This window comes from Schistocerca piceifrons, chromosome 2 (genome assembly GCF_021461385.2).
Source record: "Schistocerca piceifrons isolate TAMUIC-IGC-003096 chromosome 2, iqSchPice1.1, whole genome shotgun sequence".
NCBI lineage: Eukaryota > Metazoa > Arthropoda > Insecta > Orthoptera > Acrididae > Schistocerca > Schistocerca piceifrons.
In genome coordinates this window covers 79,216,044-79,228,774 of record NC_060139.1, presented here as the reverse complement: position 1 = coordinate 79,228,774, position 12,731 = coordinate 79,216,044, and the positions used below count along the sequence as shown (strand labels likewise).

The following is a 12,731-nucleotide window of genomic DNA, read 5'->3' as shown; positions in this document are numbered from 1 at the left end:
TCAGGTTAAACTTGAATCTGATTGTGTGAGTGTATCCCCATCTTGCCCAACTAATTAACATTCCAGAACCAAATCTTTAGCTGGCAGTAGGAAAAGCAAGAAGACAGCCGCTGGGAAACCTGGTACGTGAGGTTTACGCAGGCGATCCTAAAATATCTACCCCTCGTTCTTTTTTTTACCTAACGTTGTGCTGCATACTAAGAGAGAAGGACCAGTTATATTACGATGTTTTACCCCCGGCTTCTTACGGGAGGAGCCGTTTCGTCAGGTTTTGGTTAACAAGCGCGACGGCGTTACTAAAGCGCCCAACAGACTACTGTAGTAGACGCTATACTACACTGTAGCCGCTGAAAGAGGAACGTTGATGATCGTGGAAAGGTTTACTGTAAAAATTCCAAAATCATTCATTACAACAACAGTCAGGCAACATAGTGCTCCCTCTTCCATACATCTCGTGAAAAGACCGCGATGAGAAAATCAGATCAGCTACAACTCATACAGATGTTTCTGCGCTCCATTCATGTATAAAAGTGGAATGGAGGGAGATTATATTGACAACCTAAATACCCTCCGCCACACGCCGTAAAGTGACTTGTGGACTACACACGTCGATGTATACGAGAAATTACTGGTGCTCTGGCCAGAGAAATGACCATTTCTTTATCCTGGCTACGTTAGAACCATAAGGCACCATGTTAGTTCTAAGCAGAGTTTATTCGTGTGTTACATTACAGGATGGACGGGAAGTTTCTGCCTTTTAAATCAACAGAGCCACCGAAGTTTGATACTAAGTTAGGATAGTGCCAGTGTATACCAACAGATGGTGCTTGCTACATGAACTTTACGTTAGTCTAAATTACTTGCTGAATCATTTTGAAAAATTCCCACAGTTTATTGCTACTGAAAAGTTATGGTGGTGCTCTTGTTCAAAGCAGATCATTTTCCTAAATTTTAACACGCCTGTACTTGCAAGTGAATGAAAAATTGTCATTTAATAATTTCTTACATTTTCACCTAATGAAAGAACAGAAAAATAATTAATCCTATCTCTACATTTTAAGTAGGAGGAAAAACATTACATTTCTGTAAAAGTTTCATTTTCTTCAATTTAATGGATTTACACGTTGCATATTTAAATTAATTTTTAACTTTATCTGTATACTGCTCTGTACATACTTGTGTTTTTCGTCTTCTTCAATGGTACCATCATTACTAATTGAACTCGAAACATGAACTCGTTCGTTCCCACATTCAAAGCCTCCATGTCAGTGTCATTATTATCAGTAACAGTGACAGTATCATAGACTACCAAAAGACAGCAAAATTATGTAGATTTAATTATAGTATGTAAGGACACCTAGTGCCGTGTATCTAGCTATACCAAAGCTAAGTACAGCACTGTTACATACTCTTAATAGATGGTACTGGTTATTTCACATAGTGTTGCCACATTTCTGTTCTAGTGCCGATGTGTCAAGGCAAGTGTTTACTTAACAACAGTTATCTTTAGTGAACTATCGCAGTATCTTGCTCGTGGATCATTGGGCTAAATTAATAGCAATTTTCTGGCCCCGGGAGTAGACAACGTTCAGTTAGAACTACTGACAGCCTTGGGAGAGGCAGCCCTGGCAAAAATCTACCATCTGGTGAGCAAAATGTGAGAGATAGGCAAAATACCCTCATACTTCTAGAGTAATATAATAATACCAATCCCAAAGAAAGCAGGTGTTGACAGATGTGAAAATTACCGAACTATCAGTTTAATAAGCCACAGCTGCAAAATACTGACGCGAATTCTTTACAGAAGAATGGAAAAACTGGTAGAAGCCGACCTCGGGGAAGATCAGTTTGGATTCCGTAGAAATGTTGGAACACGTGGGGCAATACTCACCTTACGCCTTATCTTAGAAGAAAGATTAAGGAAAGGCAAACCTACGTTTCTAGCATTTGTAGACTTAGAGAAAGCTTTTGACAATGTTGACTGGAATACTCTCTTTCAAATTCTGAAGGTGGCAGGGGTAAAAAAAAGGGAGCGAAAGGCTATTTACAATTTGTACAGAAACCAAATGGCAGTTATACGAGTCGAGGGGATGAAAGAGAAGCAGTAGTTGGGAAGGGAGTGAGACAGGGTTGTAGCCTCTCCCCGATGTTATTCAGTCTGTATATTGAGCAAGCAGTAAACAAAAGAAAAATTCGGAGTAGGTATTAAAATCCATGGAGAAGAAATAAAAACTTTGAGGTTCGCCGATGACATTGTAATTTTGTCAGAGACAGCAAACGACTTGGAAGAGCAGTTGAACGGAATGTATAGTGTCTTGAAAGGAGGATGGGAATGAATATCAACAAAAGCAAAACGAGGATAATGGAATATAGTCTAATTAAGTCGTGTGATGCTGAGGTAATTAGATTAGGAAATGACACGCTTAAAGTCGTAAAGGAGTTTTGCTATTTGGGGAGCAAAATAACTGATGATGGTCGAAGTAGAGAGGATTTAAAATGTAGACTGGCAATGGCAAGGAAAGCGTTTCTGAAGAAGAGAAATTTGTTTACATCAAGTATAGATATCTGTGGTGCTACAGAAGAATGCTGAAGATTAGATGGGTAGATCACATAACTAATGAGGAGGTATTGAATAGAATTGGGGAGAAGAGAATTTTGTGGCAAAATTTGACTAGAAGAAGGGATCGGTTGGTAGGACATGTTCTGAGGCATGAAGGGATCACCAACATTAGTATTGGAGGGCAGCGTTGAAGGTACAAGTCGTAGAGGGAGACCAAGAGATGAATACACTAAGCAGATTCAGAAGTATGTTTGTTGCAGTAGGTACTGGGAGATGAAGAAGCTTGCACAGGATAGAGTAACATGGAGAGCTGCATCAAAACAGTCTCTGGACTGAAGACCACAACATCATTCTGTTGCAAAAGTCACAGTCATTGTTATGTGTTTGTGCTCAAGTGCATATCTGCAGCTTGGATCCTTTTATGCTCTGTTATACGTAGGATGAAACTTAAATAGTGGCAACACTGCTGTGGAGACACTATGCAATGGAATCCACTACTGTCGCTGATAGCACACATTGTTGACATACCTACCTCACCTCCAAGCGAATGGACTCGCCCGTCCCACGTCACCCGCGAGCGCACAATCGAGGGAAACAAAGACACTTGTGAGCGAGCGGTCTAACGTAACGGTGTCACAATGTTTTCGAAACAGGAACAACTGAGTTGGCTCAAGATTGGATGTGCCAGAGGTCGTGCAGCACGACAGTGGCATCAAGGTCTTCAAGAGGCGTGCGGGGAATCGGCATTGCCGAACAGAACAGTGGCACGTTGGGTAAAAGCCTTCAACGAAGGTCGGCAAACTGTGGCAGACATGCATCTGGCAGGTCGTCCTAGCGTCTCTGAAGAAGAAGTGCATGCTGTTGCCGCGTTAGTGGACATTGATCGACGCCATACGATTCGTGAAAACGACCAGGAAACCGGATTAACGCATACGACTGTGCTTTGCATCCTGAAAGAACGCCTGGGCATGCGAAAAATTGCATCACGATGGGTTCCGCATGACTTGGCGGAAATGCAGATATGGATGCGTGACGACGCTGCTCAGACGCACTTGCAGCGCTATGAGCGCGAAGGAGAGGCTTTCTTATGCCATATCGTGACACTGCACGAGACATGGGCCACATCGTACGACCCAAAACTGAAACGCCAATCCAACGAACGGCGTCATTATGGGCCGCCGCAAAAGTCTAAAGTACGTCAGCGCCCCAGCATGGTGGAAGTTACGGTGATTCTCGTGTACGACTGCGATGGTGTTATCCTAACGCATTACGTTCCTCCATGGCAGACCATCAATCCAGAGTATTACTGTTCGTTTTTGGAGCGACCGGCTTTGCGTAAGTAGCGGCGACGCTTTCTGCGCAACCCACCCATCATTTTGCACGACAATGCGCGGGCGCATACAGCGCAACCTATGGCTGCTCTGTTCGGTCGATGGGACTGGGAAGTACTGTGCCATCCACCATACTCCCCGGACTTAAGTCCTTATGACTTTGATTTGATTCCGAAGGTGAAGGAACCACTTCGTGGCATTCGCTTCAGAACTGTTCCAGAGATTCGACAGGCAGAACTGTTCCAGAGATTCGACAGGCAGTAGACCGCTCCATTCGCACCATCAACAGAACAGGCTCTGCTGACGGTATACTACGCCTTCGACATCGCTGGCAACTGGTTCTGCACAACGCTGGTGACTACTTTGAAGGACTGTAACAGGTGCAAACACGTAACTCTTTTGTATCGGTTGTGAATAAATAGTTGTCACTATTTAAGTTCCAACCCTCGTAAATTATTTGAGTACTCAGTCACAATACATTATATTGGGGAAAACTAAAGTCTCTGGACGTATGTTTATCAGAACTGTTTGCTTGCTTCATTGCCCTCAGCTCGCTCCTTTCGTTTGTAACTATAAGAGTCAAACATGCTATACATTCTTTGATCAAAATTTTGTGAGATTGGTAAAAGGAAATGCTTCAGATTTTTCATAAATATAACGGACAATAATTATTTGTAGAATGTATGTTCGAGAGTGTTCTTGTTTTGCGGATCGTTATAGCTTGAGACGAGTCGGCGTAAGAAGATCCTCAGCGGTTAGCACCCAGCCGTCTTTGCCACCTTTCAGTCGTGTAGCGCTAACGGCTGCAGACGAAAACAATAGTCTAAACAGGCGCGGCAACACTGAGGCGTTGCCATAGAGACGTTTACAAAATCGCGTTACGTGACTGACGCAGATGCTCGAAGCTGCCGCGCCCAGCCCACTGCAACAGTCAGGGATCATCTTAACACCGTCTCGAATATAGTATTGCGTTGCAATTATGATGAGACTACAGGTACCCGGTCCGCGATGGGAGGTATTGGCGTCAATGCACACTAAAAAGCTGACGAAGCAGACATAGCTTACAAGTGTCCGCAAGTGGGCGTATGAAGCACTGGCAAGGTCGGATGGATGTTACCGATAAAGCACACTTACACGTAGGATATTCATAATTCGTTAAAAGCATGTAAGGTTTCACTAATCGTGTGGGGTGGGATTACAGTTGAATAGTTGAAATTCGGCAGAATAAGTAATAGCACAAGTTCAGATTGTCAATCCTGATATGTTCCGGGAATTCAATAGGCCATAGAGTCAAGCAGAAGTCTTCCTTCGAGCAGCAATAGTGTTTTCTTTCAGAAAAGGTACTCATACAAAGTTACATACCGACACTTCGCATTCGGTGTGGGATAGCGTCGCAAAGAAGACATTAGTATCAAAACCATAGTCATTCCGTGGCAAGAAAGCTTTGAAATAAAGTACACCCCTGTCCACTGCATATGACGAACTGCGTAAGGCGAAGCGGCACATACGGCAGTCAGCTTCGTTGATTATAATGGAACTGCACTCTATTCAGGGTGGTAAAAAAGAACCTGAAAAACTTTTAACGATGTTGCATCGCAGGGTGGGCTGTGTTGAGAAATAATTTTTAAGAAAAAACTTCGATAGGTTGGGCCGTTTCCGAGTTAATTAGCACTGAAGTTAGCCAATCAGACAGTTGCGCGTACGAATTCAAGAGCCCTCCAGAGATGGTGTTGCCAAATGCGTTCTTCGTTTCTTTTCCTAAAACCGAACAATAGAGCGACATGACACCCGAGTCAAAGGAAGAGCAATCTCGCGCGCCGTCGTCTTCGGTATGAGAACAACTGACAACGCAAGTGGCAATCGGAGGCGGCGCGAAGTATCGAGTTTTTTTCTTAACCGTTATTTCACAGCACAGTGCACCCTGCAATACCCTTACAAGCTTTTCAGACTGTTTCTGACCACCCTGTATAAAAATCGACAGTTGTAACGCTCGAAGGTTTATGTTTCCAGATCTAGATGATTACGTTATCTGTTAATCATCAAGTTGTTGTTGTGGTCTTCAGTCCTGAGACTGGTTTGATGCAGCTCTCCATGCTACTCTATCCTGTGCAAGCTTCTTCATCTCCCAGTACCTACTGCAACCTACATCCTTCTCAATCTGCTTAGTGTATTCATCTCTTGGTCTCCCTCTACGATTTTTACCCTCCACGCTGCCCTCCAATGCTAAATTTGTGATCCCTTGATGCCTCAAAACATGTCCTACCAACCGATCTCTTCTTCTGGTCAAGTTGTGCCACAAACTTCTCTTCTCCCCAATCCTATTCAATACCTGCTCATTAGTTACGTGATCTACCCACCTTATCTTCAGCATTCTTCTGTAGCACCACATTTCGAAAGCTTCTATTCTCTTCTTGTCCAAACTGGTTATCGTCCATGTTTCACTTCCATACATGGCTACACTCCATACAAATACTTTCAGAAACGACTCCCTGACACTTAAATCTATACTCGATGTTAACAAATTTCTCTTCTTCAGAAACGATTTCCTTGCCATTGCCATCTACATTTTATATCCTCTCTACGTCTACCATCATCAGTTATTTTACTCCCTAAATAGCAAAACTTCTTTACTACTTTAAGTGTCTCATTTCCTAATGTAATCCCCTCAGCATCACCCGATTTAATTTGACTACATTCCATTATCCTCGTTTTGCTTTTGTTGATGTTCATCTTATGTCCTCCTTTCAAGACACTGTCCATTCCGTTCAACAGTTCTTCCAAGTCCTTTGGTGTCTCTGACAGAATTACAATGTCATCAAGTGAGTTACCTGAAACAGTCGGCCAGACTAACATGATTGTTTTTATGAAGAACGGAAAATGATTCTGACGTATTGGTGGTTGTGAATGGCCTGATAAAGTATTAATGCTCTGTACGTAGGTAGACGGAGGAGATAAACAGGTAACTTTGTTATTTCAAATGGTAGTGTGATGAGTTTTAACTCTAAATTAATTCATTGATATTACGTTTGACAAAAATTATAGAGCGAAAATGTATTTAGAATTAGAATTGCTCTCTCTTGCTATTAAACGACACGACTAACGGAAGTTTACACCTATCGCAAGGACAATTTGCGTCGCCGGAATGGGAGAGTCTTGATCAGATCTGTATTTCGATGAAAATGAAACGATCGCACGGCATTTTTGGCCTGGAGGTCCCATTCCGTTTCGGCCGCCAAGCGCAAGTCTCATTTCATCTGCGCCACATTGGGCGACTTGCGGTCGATGATGAGTACAACACAACACCCAGTCTCCGAGCGGATAAAATCTCCAACCCGGCCGGGAACCGAACCCGGACTCAGTGCATGGGGGGGGGGGGGGGGGGAGGAGGCAAGCACGTTACCACCCAGCTAAGCAGGCGGTGGTTGTATTTCGATCAGAGGATTAGACGAAATGGAGCTGAGACATTCTCTACGAAGAGCTAATTTACTATGAATTATGCTGAAATCCATTTACTATATTTTCTTCCTGGAAGGTATTAATTCATCAACTAATTCAAATCAAGAATTTAGTAACTTCCTGGCAGATTAAAACTGTGTGCCCGACCGAGACTCGAACTCGGGACCTTTGCTTTTCGCGGGCAAATGCTCTACCAACTGAGCTACCGAAGCACGACTCACGGCCGGTACTCACAGCTATACTTCTGCCAGTACCTCGTCTCCTACCTTCCAAAGGTAGTATAAAAACCTGGCAGAAGTAAAGCTGTGAGTACCGGGCGTGAGTCGTGCTTCGGTAGCTCAGTTGGTAGAGCACTTGCCCGCGAAAGGCAAAGGTCCCGAGTTCGAATCTCGGTCGGGCACACAGTTTTAATCTGCCAGGAAGTTTCATATCAGCGCACACTCCGCTGCAGAGTGAAAATCTCATTCAAGAATTTAATAACTCGAGCAGCTTGACTTCGCAACAGTTCGCCGCGAGCTGAACAAAAAACGATGTGCGCCGCACGTTTCGAATCTCCAAATCTGTTATAAACACGAACAAATTTCTGAAATGCGCTAATGGTGCACGAGCACAGAGAGGACAACGATGATCAGAAACGTGTGATAAATCTCAGTTTATTTATTCTCTGCCTTGTGTCGAATAAGAGTTGTGCTTCTTTATGGCAAATGCCATCAAAGGCAAATGTACTTGGCTCTATACCTGCAGATGATAAACGTGAACGAAGCTATCTGTCTGTAGACAGCAATTTCACCGTATTCTATTGGTCGTAACTAAAGGAAAGACGCTGTCAGTAATTATGGTAAGCAAGTGTATTCCGTGGTACATACGAGGTGCGACAATAAAGTAATGAGACTGATGTGAAAAAAAAATGTTGCTTACCGTTTTAGTCAAGTTTATTGTTGTCTTCTTCAAAGTAGTTCCCTTCAGACCCACACACTTTTGACAGCGCTTCTGCAATTGATGGTAACATTTCTGGAACTCATCTTCTGTAATATCCTCCAAGACCCTCGTCACAGCTTTTTGGACATCTTGTGTTGTTTGAAAATGGTGTCCCTTGACGACCGTTTTGACTCTTGGAAATAGAAAAAGCGATATCTGGTGAATAAGGTGGCTGTGGTAGTACTGAAATTTGTTTTGAGGTTAAAAATTGCTGTACTGACAGAGCATTATCGTGATGCAGAATCCAATTATCAGCAATGTTGGCAAGGACACGAAGAACTCTTTTACGAAGTCTTTCTAAAATTTCTTTGTAGTAATATTGGTTAACTGTTTCTCCAGGGGGCACCCACTCTATGAACAATTCCCTTGGAATCAAAGAAGCAAACAAGCATCAATTTCACTTTTGACTTTGCCATTCGAGCTTTTTTTGGTCTGGGTGGTCCCTTTGAGCACCATTGCGAACGTCGGCGTTTTTTCTCTGGATGGTACTGAAAAAACCAACTTTCATCCTCAGGGATGACACGGCTCAACAATTCTGGATTGATTTCCTTTTGCTCTAACAGATCGGCTGCCACATTTTTCCGTGTTTCTCGCTGTTGTGGTGTGAGATTTTTGGGGACCGTTTTTGCACAAATCTTTCTCATACCAAGATCTCCAGTTATTATCAGACGAATCGTTTCTCGATTGATGTTCAGTTCTTCTGCAATCACTTTCAGGGATAATCTTCGATAAGATCTTACGAGTTCACGCACCCTGGCCAAGTTGACACCCATCCGTGAGGTTGATGGTCGTCCACTGCAGTCTTCATCTTCAACATTCGTTCTGCCTTCACTAAACATTTTATGCCAACTAAAAACTTGAGCTCTTTACATAACCTCCTCTCCAAAAACCATCTGAAGCTTACCGTAAGTTGTGAAACGTCCCCTTTGAACAACTATACACGACTGTCCTTAAACTGACGCACAATATTTTCAGCGCAACGCAATCTGACTTTCAAAAATCCCTACAAAAGAATGGCCCTGACTAACATTAAGCTATACCTTTCAGAAATCACTTACCTCACAAAAATCTTCGTTACTCAAACAACTGCAATACAGCGAGCGCCACTACTGCCAGCTAAATGAAAGATTCAAACTAAGGAAGGCACTAACTACTGATAGGCATAGTTAGCAAATGAAAGATTTTAATAGAGAACAAACAATGTATTTACCTTAATAGTCATAATATATATATATCAGTTCATGACAAATTTCAAAACTCCGCCATCTCTCTCCCCACATCCACCACTGCTGGCGGCTCACCTCCAACTGTGCAACGCTACGCGCTGTTCCCAGCCAGCTGCCTAACACTACAATGGCGAGTATTACAACAATGCAAAGCAGCCACAGACTGCACACAGCACAGCCAGTGATTTTCATACAGAGGTGGCGTTACCAATAAAAAAACCTAAACAGCCTACTTACAGTTGTCATCGCATTTTCACACAATTTAACGCAAAAGGAAATGGCATACCGTTGCGCAATATTATGCGGTTCCATTTGAGTGACGAGAGACACAAACACGTGTTCACTTATTACAGCACAACACACGCCTGAGCAGTTGTATCGATGTGCTGCTTGGACTAGAAGCAGCTTACAGACCAACGTCAAAGATATTGTGCCTACGCAATCCTGCAGGGTTGCCACATCTTGCAAAGAAAATCAGTCTCATTACTTTATTGTCACACCTCGTAATCTCACAGGACAAAAAGTCAATCCCTTGAAACATAAGACTGGTCCCTTTGAAGCGCTGTAGATGATGTACAGCTAATACTGGTTAGTCACTGGACGCTCCACCGCTGATGTACGTCATGGCAGTGAAATGGTGTGTACAATGCCACTCGGCTGTATGCATGCATGCAACAGATCTATGTGGAGACATGACAGAATGACACAACGGAGCTATCGTATTTGAATGTACACCAGACCATACCGTACATGAAGTGTCCTGGTTTTCTGGGCGTATCGCGTGGACTGTCGAACATGCTTAATGTAGTGTAACACGGTAAACACACCAACCGAAAGGTGCGGAGACAAGACAAATGTGATGCCTATTCAATGACAACTGGTTTCAAACCTGACAGGAATTTCTTCTGTTAGTGATGCAGGTCCATCTCAACCTGTTTGCGAGCAAATATTGCGAAGCAAACATCATGTAATTAAGATTTGAAACTGGGTACATTGTGAAAGGTCATTTCCAGTGGCTCTGTGGCACTGTAGAGAGATCACCTTGCCACATCAAAGTTGGCAACGCGAATCGCTATCACAGACACTACCGAGCGCTCGTTGCAATCCACAACGACGCTCCAGATGACCACACCTCCCCTCTCAGCATAGTAGCGCCCTAACGCTGAGGTCAGCACCTATAGTCTCTAGCTAGCTAGAGCTCTGCCCAGTTCGTGACCTTGTCTGAAGGAGTCAGCATCTTAGTGCGGGACCAGAGTGAAAATTTCTGATGGACTTGTTTATTTAAACATGAAACATTGCACTGCAAGACACCAGTTCGTTAATCTGTGCATCAAGTGATGCTTTAATATTTAATGACGGTTGTAAGGTATCCAGTTATACAGTATTGGCCATTAAAACTGCTACACCACGAAGATTACGTGCTACAGACGCGAAATTTAACCGACAGGAAGAAGATGCTGTGATATGCAAATAATTAGATTTTCAGCGCATTCAGACAAGGCTGGCGCCGGTGGCGACACCTACAACGTGCTGACATGAGGAAAGTTTCCAACCGATTTCTCATACACAAACAGCTGTTGACCGGCGTTGCCTAGTGAAACGTTGTTGTGATGCCTCGAGTAAGGAGGAGAAATGCGCACCATCACGTTTCCGACTTTGATAAAGGTCGGATTGTAGCCTATCACGATTGCGGTTTATTGTATCGCGACATCGCTGCTCGCCTTGGTCGAGATCCAATGACTGTTAGCAGAATATGGAATCGGTGGGTTCAGGAGGGTAATACGGAACGCCGTGTTGGATCCCAACGGCCTTGTATCACAAGCAGTCGAGATGACAGGCATCTTATCCACATGGCTGTAACGGATCGTGCAGCCACGTCTCAATCCCTGGGTCAACAGATGAGGACGTTTGCAAGACAATAACCATCTGCACGAAGAGTTCGACGACGTTTGCAGCAGCATGGACTATCAGTTCGGAGACCATGACTGCGGTTACCCTTGACGCTGCATCACAGACAGGAGCGCCTGCGATGGTGTACTCAACGACGAGCCTGGGTGTACGAATGGCAAAACTTCATTTTTTCGGATGAATCCAGGTTCTGTTTACAGCATCATGATGGTCGCATCCGTGTTTGGCGACATCGCGGTGAACGCTCATTGGAAGCGTGTATTCGTCATCGCCATACTATCGGATCACCCGGCGTGATGGTATGGGGTGCCATTGGTTACACGTCTCGGTCACCTCTTGTTCTCATTGACGGCACTTTCAACAGTGGACGTTACATTTCAGATGTGTTACGACCCGTGGCTCTACCCTTCATTCGATCCCTGCGAAACCCTACATTCCAGCAGCGCGGTTCCGGACTGAAGCGCCTAGAACCGCTCGGCCACAGCGTCCGGCTTAGACTTATGGTGTGGCAGGAGGAGCACTCTCGTGGTTATCATACGCACACTGACTGCAAATTTGTGCGTCAATCTGGTGAATCGACCAGTCGCGCTGCTCTTCATGAGCAGCATTCAGGCGGGTGTTTTCCAACAAGATAAAGCTCGCCTACATACCTGCTCGATTACCAGATCTGCCTCTAATTGGGCACGTATGGGAACATCATCTGACCACGAGTCCAGCGTTATTCACAACCAGCATTAACCGTTCCTGTACTGACCGATCAACTCCATCCCACAAACTGACATCCACCACCTGTACACTATAATGCACGCACATTTGTATGCTTGCATTCAACATACTGGTCGTTACACCGGTTATTAATGTAACACCATTTCACATCTTCAATGACTTAACCTGTCAACTTGCAGTGTTAACCATTTAGATATGTTACCTGCACAAATGAATTAGCGAAATTTCTGTTCTCTACAATAATTATTTTTCGGTGTTGCGACTTTTTCTCCGTCAGTGCACTAGGTATTGCATGCTGCCGCATGCGTACCGGTAACTTAAGCAGCAGCCAGCCACACAAGTGCGATTTATAAGAGTTTATTTGACTCAAACCGTTACAGGTTTCAGATCTATTAGAAATCCATCTGCAAATGGCTGCTCCAGCCTTCCTTCCTTTCCTGCTGGGGTCTCAGTCTGCGTTCGTTAGACAAGCAAATAACAGTCAGCATAATACGAGCCTATATTTCCATATTGATTAGGTATTAATGTCAGCTAAAGAACAAACAG

At 43.9% G+C, this 12,731-nt stretch overlaps 2 non-coding genes across 2 annotated transcripts; one reads left to right on the top strand and one right to left on the bottom strand.

The window, feature by feature from the left end:
• Window positions 1-7,485: 7,485 nt before the first annotated feature.
• Trnar-gcg lies at window positions 7,486-7,560 on the bottom strand. The gene has a single exon. It is a non-coding gene; the product is annotated as a tRNA-Arg (tRNA).
• Window positions 7,561-7,673: 113 nt separating this feature from the next.
• Trnas-cga lies at window positions 7,674-7,748 on the top strand. The gene has a single exon. It is a non-coding gene; the product is annotated as a tRNA-Ser (tRNA).
• The last annotated feature ends 4,983 nt before the right edge of the window (window positions 7,749-12,731 follow it).